Source organism: Harpia harpyja, chromosome 2 (assembly GCF_026419915.1).
Source record: "Harpia harpyja isolate bHarHar1 chromosome 2, bHarHar1 primary haplotype, whole genome shotgun sequence".
NCBI lineage: Eukaryota > Metazoa > Chordata > Aves > Accipitriformes > Accipitridae > Harpia > Harpia harpyja.
In genome coordinates, this window is record NC_068941.1 from 35007069 (window position 1) to 35016614 (window position 9546).

The window sequence follows — 9546 nt, forward strand, 5'->3', positions numbered from 1 at the left end:
TTCTGCTCACAACTGAAATAACGTTTTTTGGGAAATATCAAAAAAGCTGTCATGGTGTGTTGTGTGGTGGGGTTTTTTTGTGTGTGTAAAAGTGAAGTAAATTGATGATGTACCATTTAAAAGAAATTATAAGATACTTTTTGACACATTAATAACTTTAAAGATAGATGAATGTTAGCTGTTTAAAACAAGCTGGTTAAATAGACCTAGCTTTACTAATTGCTTGACTAACTCCATTCCAGTATTCCAGTTGTTCCTAATTTTTTAACCAGTGGCTGTCTAAAGTAAAATGAATGAGTGATTAATGAGCACAGGAGATAAGACAGGATTACATCTGATTTACTAGATTTTTCCCTGGGGAACTCTGGGGACCCTCCAATTTGTGCGTGGGAGCACTGCATGTTTAACTATCCCCACTGGTAAATATTCACATGTGAGGCATCCATCAGCATCTTTTTTGGCCCAGGGACTGGCTTTTTAAGCATTGCTAAGCCCAAGGTTGGTAGTAAGGATTAAGTTCTTTGGCAGCAAGTTTCTAAACTATGTGAAAACGGTAAAAAACTTGATTGAGATAATTAGTTTCACTAAGAAATGTTATAAATGGTTGTAGAGTCCCAAATCATACCTGTACTCTACGGAGTTTTGCATCACTGATACCATCTTTTGCATTCCTAAAATGTGAATATGATGAAAGAGCAGAAGAAGGAACACTGTACGTACTTTCACAAGAAATGGCCATCTTGCAAAGGTTTGTGGATTGAAAGCCTCTTTTGTCAGCTCTGGCTGGGGGAATTCTGAGCATGTCTTGCATATCAGATACTCCATCAAAAAGGAGTACAAATGAGTAAAACATCTTGAAGAACTTCTTTCTTTTTCATTAGCATTACCTGGCCACTCTCTGCATTCTCATGCAGAGTATTTAGTAACATGTATTTAACAAGTAAAAGATTTATCAAGCTATAAGATACTAAAGCGAAGGAGCAATGACTGAACCAGGTAGAAGCATGTAATGCAGTTGGCATTCTTCAAAATAAAGTAACTTTTTAACTTCCTGATTGTAAATTTTTTTGAGGTAACATTAATGCAGCCATGCTGTAACTGTTATACATAAATTTTTTTTTTCTTATAAGATAGGTAATATTACCACATGCTGATGGAGTTAATGAGTAAAATGGGTTTCAAATAATGAATATATTGACTACAGACAGACCACTCCAGGATAATGATACAGTGGGATTTAAACACACTTTAAGTAAAGCAAATGGTTGTGTGTGGTCAAGAATAGGTGTCTTTTCAGGATTCAATTTTTTTCTTTTTTTTTTTTTTTTTCCTCCAGAACTAGAGTCTGACTGCAAGTTAAATTTAAGTTAGTATAGCTATAAGAAAGCATAACTATGTAAAGGTGTATATTTTTTTTTAATCACCCTTATTTACCCTTATCCATTATTTTTTAAGTATATGCTTCTGTCTTACTCAGGTTGAGTCGGTTGTTTTTTTATCCAGTAGGTAAACTCCTGAGGAAGACTTTCTTATGTCCTTGGATTTCCATTAATTGACTTGTATTTGGTGTGTGTGCAAGGTTTTGGTAGTGGGGTGGGGAGGCTGCAGGTGTGGCCTCTGTGGGAAGAGGTCAGGGACTGCCTCCTGCCAGACACAGACATTTCCACATGCCTCTGCAATGGACCCACCACGACAGAGCTGAGCCCATCAGCCAAGTTGGTGCCTCAGTGCAAACATATTTTAAAAGAGGCAGAAAATGTCAGGCAGACAAAGGAGGGGGGGGCAAAAAGAGTGAGAAACAGCAGAGAAGGAGGAGGAAGTGCTCCAGGCATCAGAGCAGATTTTCCCCTGCAGCCTGTGAAGAACCCATGCTGGAGCAGATGGATATTCTGGAAGGACTGCAGCTAATGCAGAATCCATGCTGGAGCAGATTTTCCTTGACAGGAGTTGTGGCCTGTGGAGACCCCATGCTGGAGTAGAGGAAAAGGGTGAGAAGGAAGGAGTGGAGGAGAGAAACCAATGTGTACTGATTGTAACTCCCATCCCCTTGTGCCACTTTGGGTTGGGTAAAGATGTCTGCACTGGAGTGAAGTTGAGCCTGGGAAAAGTGGGAAGGAAAGGTGTTGTTTTAATGTTTGTCTTTTTGTTTCTCACTCCCTGAATCTATTTTAATTGGCAATAAAGTAAATTTCCCCCAAGCTGAGTCTGCTTTGCCCTTAATGGTAATTGCTAAGTAATCTCCCTGTCTTTGTCTTGACCTACAAGCTTTTTCATTCTATTTTCTCCTCCTGTCCCTTTAAACCAAAGTAAAGGTTCTGCATATGCAAACTAGTAGTTTTCTTGGTTTCATTTAAAATTATTTATATACGGAATGCTGAACAACAAAATTGAGGTTATGGAAAGCATGGTGCTCTTCACTTTAATTCTATGCTTTCTGTTTCCTGCCCAATATTTTTTTTTCATGGTGGGACTTGTCCTGTGTTCCCTGTACGTGGTTGCCAACAAATAGTCTGAAGTTCAGGGTTTTGTTGGTAAGAGAAGCTAAAAATGATCAAAATATTCTCATTCTTAGGATGTAGCTCTATGATATGTGTCCTTTGTCAGTCATTCCTGACCCTACACAGCAGTTGGTGACTTCGTTTCTTGCCAGACCTCTTAGCAGCTTCACTGAGCCATGGACTTGGAGCCTGCAAGCTGTCAGCAGGACTTGCATTTCTTCCTCAGCCTCACAGGCAAGGTGAGGCTGTGCTGGGGATTGGGGACTTGCAAAGCCCTCACAGGATTGGAAGTAGGTTATCTCAGATCATCCCTGCTTGGCAGGGTCTTCTTGGAGAGACTGCCTCGACACAAAGGCTTCCTCTGTCCCCACCAGACTTGGATGAGCTGGGAGTCCTGGAAGCTCTGGGTCTGTCACTGGGACTGTTTATGTCAAACTGATTGTAAGCATTTATGTATATACTTGTTTTTAATATGTTGGATCGGTGTTTTGTTGAAGTATTTGTTTATGTTCTTGGGGAGGAAGTAAAGGTCTTGTGGATAACTTGTAAACCAGTTTCAGTGATCTGTTTTGCTTAAGTTTAGGATTAAAATCTATGTTAAGGTTCCTGTTTCTTCGTTAAAATAGGGATGAAAATGCTTTCAAATACAAGTGAATTTACTAAGAATCTACTTCAGTAATCCATATGCAGACATTCCAGATTTTTAGATTCAAGACAGTGTAAATATACAATAGATTCTTCCAGTATACAAAATAAATGTATTATATTTCATGGTTGGACTGGTTCAATGTTTTAATACTTCCAAAATATACAGTGACACTTTCTGTAAGGAAAAAAAAAAAAAATCATTCAAGTAAAAGCACTGGTATGACTGTCTGATTTGTATTTCTACCACTGATTATAATTCTATTCATAGGTATCTGAATAGCTAAAAAAGCTGTAAGCAAAATTTGCAGGTTTTTTTCATGTTTTGCTTGTCATACAGCATAGAATAAAAAGTTTCTAAACTCTCACGAAGTCTATACCTGATAACAAATGTAATTGTGTGCTTAAATAGTCCTACATTTGTCTGATATGTGTTCCCACCCATTCTAGACTGCAAAATGCTCTGATGCTAGTTCAAGTATTCTGTTTCCTGATAAATGATTCAATAGAACAGCCTGTATAATAATGATATCAATTTAATGAAAGGGTAAAAATGTGAGAATGATGATTAAAATCTGTCAAACTTAATTAATTGTAGTAGTATCTTTTTATAGCAGAGTTTGCTCTGAACAAAATTAATTCTTGCCTACTGTAGTGAATAACTTGCATATAGCAGTTTTCTGTGCTCTTTATAAAAAACCCTATTATAATATAAACAGATCTTACCAGATGGAATAAAAATTTGGTAAATGCATAGTACTAAAGTAGAACATGCTGATTTTTAAGATTTAGGAAAATGTCTGATATAACTGAATTTTATTGTAAGCGATATTTCTGAATTAATTTACAACATTGTGTTTATCACTGATTGAAATAATTACAATTTTCTCCTGAGAAGGCTGAGATCCTATTAAGTGTCTAGTATAACAATGTGTTTTACATACTTGTACAGGCTTTGCTGTCCGTAAAACTAGTAAACTTCTCAAATTGGAAAATGAAGAAAAATGTGTCTATTATTTTTTTACTTGCACCTTCTAAGTTAACTTTCTGTCTTGGAGACCGGACATAATTTCATCTCCCATGATTGGGTAGGCTTTGTTAGCAATGAAGATACTGATCTTTCTTCATTGCCATATTTGCAGTGTGGGACAGAACATTGTAAGAGTCCCATATCATCATAAGTAGTTGATGTTGCTTATTAATATTCACTACAAATACTAGTAATTGGTTTTCCTCCAAATTAAAGAAGAGACAAATGATTATACAATAAATGTTAACAATTTCTGGAATACTTTCTCATAGATTTACATATTTAGTTGGAAACCTCATGGGTCTTAAGGTTTGTAGATGGAGTGGAAAAGTTGCATGTGCATTATTAGCCCGAGTCTCTATAACATAAGAGTTAAAATGTTTCAGATCCCACCTATGTGAAGTATTTTAAGTAACAGGCACATTAGGACTATATGTGAAGTGTTCTCAATTGAACTATCATTATTCAGGTCTCTTCAAAACATATTTCCTCTTGAGCTGCTGGAAATGGCTTTGAATGCCAGTTGCAAGCTCTGACATTTGTAACAGAGGGGAGTGGCCAGGCTGACAGGAATGCATATACGAATCTCATATTGTTCTTATGCTGCTATTCAAATTCAGAACTGTTATGATCCAGTCAAGCTAAGGAGGAGACAAATTAGCACAGCTCTGTGCATAAACACCGCGTTAAAAATTATCTTTTCTGAGATTTAAAAAAATTGTTGGCACATACTATTGCAATTTGTATACAATTTATAAAATACTTGTGACTTAGTTTTGCTCTGAATTTTTTAAAATTTTTGTTCCAGGTACATAATTTGAAGGACAGCATCGTTCATTTTACTATTGCAGATCAACTCCAAAGTTGGTTTTCTATCTTCTTTAGCCATGTGATCTCTTTGTACGAGGCTTGCTTGATCTAAAGCTGTTTGATTTTTAATAAATTCCTGTGTTTGATTGTGCAGAACAGATCTTTTTTCTGAAACACAGAATACGTGGTAACTCAGGTTAATGTAAATTTATGTTGCAACTGTATGAAGAAGTTTTGCAGATGCAAAATCTCTGCAGTTGTGTAAGATGGAAGGAATGTACTATGAATTAGACAATCAATCACCATTTACAGGTCACAAAAAACCACTAGCGTGTTGTATTCTAATAGCAATCTTTCCTGTTATTGAATATACAATACTATAGTAATTTAAGAAAATGCTGAGTTGGTATAAAATCCATACCAAAAATAGTTTAAACAACCAGCGTTTACTTAAAATTGTACTTAAATACAATTTATTGTACTTTTTATGAGAGAGGAAACACTTGTGTTTATGCTCTTACTTCTGTAGACTCAGAAAATAGTGATGATAACAGCAATGGTTTAGAAACCTCTGCATGTGCCAATACCTTGTCAACGTGCAAGACAGATGTGGGTTGTTAAATGTGAAATAATTTTGGATTAATTTATTCTACCTGTGCTGCACAATTTTTTTTCTGTAAATTACCTCACAAAATACAATTTGGTATTGCAGGAATTTGTATTATCATGTAGCATGGAGGTGGCTAGAAAAACCGTCCTTTTATTTGATGTTCCAGTATAGAGATTTATTATTAATTTATTTTGTTGTGTTTATATTCTAACAAAACAAGCAGTGCTCTTCTGCAGGTTTATCACGTTTCACAAGTTCTGGTCTTGTTTTCTCCAAAGCAAAACAGATTCATGCAAGCTATATGTAGTCTTTAATACAAATCTCGCATGAGCAAAAATTTCCAAGTTATTGTCTTGGTTCATGTAGAATCATGTAGTAGATTTCTGGCTGCACTATGAAGCATGATACCACATTTGAGTGCTCTGAACTATGGAGAAAATGTGCCAAAGCCTTAGAACTTTCCATTAAACCTTAGTTTTGCTGTAAAGTGTTCAAACAAGGGAGTAAAAAAAACCACAAACTGGAAAATTTTAATAAGTAAAACTTAATAGTAATTTTGTGGTTATATTTGTAAACAATGAAACGCACAAGTGGTTTACTTGATAACATACTTAAAACTTTTAGTGTGTTGGGAAGGTAGTTATTGCCTGGGGCAAAGGTACTAAGCTCCTTTAGAGAATAACATAATCACGAAATATGCTTTTATAAGATCTTGGAGAGATCTCAAGACTCCATATGCCCCCACATCCTGCCATTGACTGGTTAGTAGTTCATTTATATTTACCTTAAGATGAAACGTGTGGATGGGTTCACTTTTAACTTCACATGAAGTTTATACATACATTAAGCAATTGTTGTTTTACTTATATATGTAGACATTTATGACATTAGTTATATTTTTGTCAGGGTTTTCTGGGACCTGGGCAATATGAAATGAAAAGTCAGTTTCAGAAGAGGGAAAACAGTTCAAAGCCAGCCATACGTGTTTTTCTTCACTCTTAAGTGTTATAATAACCTGAATTTTAATAACCTGAATAATACAACAGTAAGATAACTGTCAAGAAATAATAATTGTGGTGTTCTGTGACTACTTAATTGTTTCTGTGTGGTTTTGCATTGTTTAGTCTAACTGTTGATGTTTATGTGATCTATATGAATACAACTCGGACATAAAAGTATTTGTGGACCAAATGTGTGGGTTCATGTATACGCTTCAAAACTCTCATGTAAATGAGAAATTTGAATCTCATGTTATTCCACATGCAATGCATGGAGGAGGTTTCACAGGCATTTCAGTGGTTATAAATTTTGTTCAGGTAATGCATAATACTTAGGTGTGTGCTCTGAAAGCATGATGGCAGAAATAAGTGAAATTGCTTTTAAGTACGTAAACCAATGCAACATGTACGGTGTGTGCACTTATAGTGGGTATTGTTGTATATTCAAAGGAGATATTCACTGAACTGTAGGTCAGGTGCTGGATTTCATCATGTCTGAGGTGTTTACTCCCTTTCTGAAGCACAAAAGATGTTTAACAGTATCTTTAATTTATATATATATGTGTGTGTGTGTGTGTCACCAAGCTAACTAATGGCTTTCGGTTGCTAGTGATCCAAGGTGACATTTTCACCACTCCATGACTAAATGTGAAAACTGATTTTTAAAATTATCAGGAAATACTCAGCAAATATGAAGCTGGCAATATGCATATGCTGGAGTACAGGTTAGAACAAACCTTTCCTTCCCATCTGTCTTTCCTTGTTATTTTATTAAAGGCCTATTTTTCTTCCCATCTGTATTTATCTTCAGCAGCATGAGATATTTGCCCAAGTTTTTGAGACAAAAACTAATTTTGTCTCTCTTAATTAGATTATCTTTCTGGTTTTTTTATTCTTACTCAGTAATAATGTATTCTGAAATTATAGCTGGATAAGCATAAGTCTGGCTTTTCTTAAACACTTTCAGGAAGTTTCTCTTCAGAAAGTTACTGGTTTGGGTTATCAGGCCATCAAGGCAGTTTCTTCTTTTCTCACAATTTATATTCAACTAAAATTTTCTGTATGATTTTTACTTTGTTGATTTTAATTTTTAAATTCCCAAATAATCTATGTTGCAATCTGTGACATAGATTATGTTATATAGAACCAGGCTTTGAATAGTTTATAGCTAAATTTTAGCAACTCTAAAGGCCCACCCCGCTGCTTTATACTTCAGAAGCTTTTATTTCTTGAAAATAAAACACGAGGGAAAAAAAAGCAAGGTTGAATATTCAAATGAATCAGTCTAAACCCAAGTCTGCATACGTAAATTGTTTTACCTGTTTTTTGCTGTGGTGGTGAGCACAAGCCAATGTAGGTAAATTTGACGTTTGTATTAGTGACTGAAAAATGATTTCATGGAGGAATATTAGTTCTTGTCACGTGTTTTGAGTAGGATTTTAGAAGTCATATGACTTAGGAATACGTTGACTTTCAGTGAGACTTTTTTTTGCCTAGTTTACATCTAACTATATTAAATTTAGTTAGCCAGGGACTCTGCTCCATGCCAACGATAAATCTCAGGCACCAAGACCAACTGGCATTGCACAACTTATGTCCTGTGCTGGTTTTGGCTGGGATAGAGTTAATTTTCTTCATAGTATTTTGGCTGGGGCTATGTTTTGGATTTGTGCTGGAAACAGTGTTGATAACACAGGGATGTTTTCGTTACTGCTGAGCAAGGCTTGCACAGAGCCAAGGCCTTTTCTGCTTCTCACCCCACCCCACCAGCGAGGAGGCTGGGGGGGGCACAAGAAGTTGGGAGGGGACACAGCTGGGACAGCTGACCCCAACTGACCCAAGGGATATCCCAGACCATATGATATTGTGCTCAGCAGATAAAGCTGGGGGAAGAAGAAGGAAGGGGGGGACGTTTGGAGCGATGGCATTTGTCTTCCCAAGTAATCGTTCCGCGTGATGGAGCCCTGCTTTCCTGGAGATGGCTGAACACCTGCCTGCCGATGGGAAGAGGTGAATGAATTCCTTGTTTTGCTTTGCTTGTGTGCGCGGTTTTTGCTTTACCTATTAAACTCCCTTTATCTCAGCCCACGAGTTTTCTCACTTCTACTCTTCTGATTCTTTCCCCCATCCCATTGTGAGGGAGGTGAGTGAGCAGCTGCGTGGTACTTTGTTGCTGGCTGGGGTTAAACCATGACAGTCCATAAAGCTGACATTTTTTCCCCTAAAATATATTTACAGTAAATTTACAATCCTTCATCCCTTCATTGTTTTTCTATGCATACTAGTTGGCTTGTGGTATTTAAGTATCTGAGTATAAAAATACTTTAATTTCAGCAATGTTGTTTGTATTCAATATACACCATGTATAGAGACAGCAGTGATCTAAATTGCAAATGGACAGCATAATTTTTCAAAGGCAGGCATGTCTTTGAAAATGTCTATAGCTATACCACTAATGCATGGGTTGACTGAATAAACATTTTGCATATTTTCAGCTATTCATATGGCTATGTATTTGTGCACATACGTGCAAAGTATTTTGCACAATCAAGTGGTGTTAATGCTTGCCGTTAATACATGGTTGAAAATCACTCCTATGTGACCAGACAGATTTAAGCTGGTAGCTGCCACTGTGTCTGAATTTATTAAAAGAGAAAGAAAGAATACTGTAAACTTACTGTACTGATGTAAGCACTTTCTGTTTATGTAGTTTCTGAATGTGCTGTAGGCTGTCATTGGCATATTTTGTCCCCTTGTGCTTCACTAGAGATTTCCACCTGAGAAATCAATTGCACCAGCTCCTGGCACATATAATGAACCACACACAGCTCTCGGGTCCTACAAAACATGAGCAATGAAAAAGATTCTATTTGGTTAAACTGCTGTTCGATTTACTCAAGACTGCAAGCTAGAAAAAACACTAGGTTTGCAGTTAATCCAAATACTGCTGGTATT

The 9546-nt window shown here is 36.4% G+C and overlaps 1 long non-coding RNA gene across 1 annotated transcript; it reads left to right on the forward strand.

Annotated features, from left to right (window-relative positions):
* The first annotated feature begins 1842 nt into the window (after positions 1-1842).
* On the forward strand, positions 1843-6564 carry LOC128152475 (uncharacterized). The gene is made up of 3 exons (XR_008238670.1): positions 1843-1988; positions 2573-2939; positions 6500-6564. It is a non-coding gene; the product is annotated as an uncharacterized LOC128152475 (long non-coding RNA).
* Positions 6565-9546: the final 2982 nt, after the last annotated feature.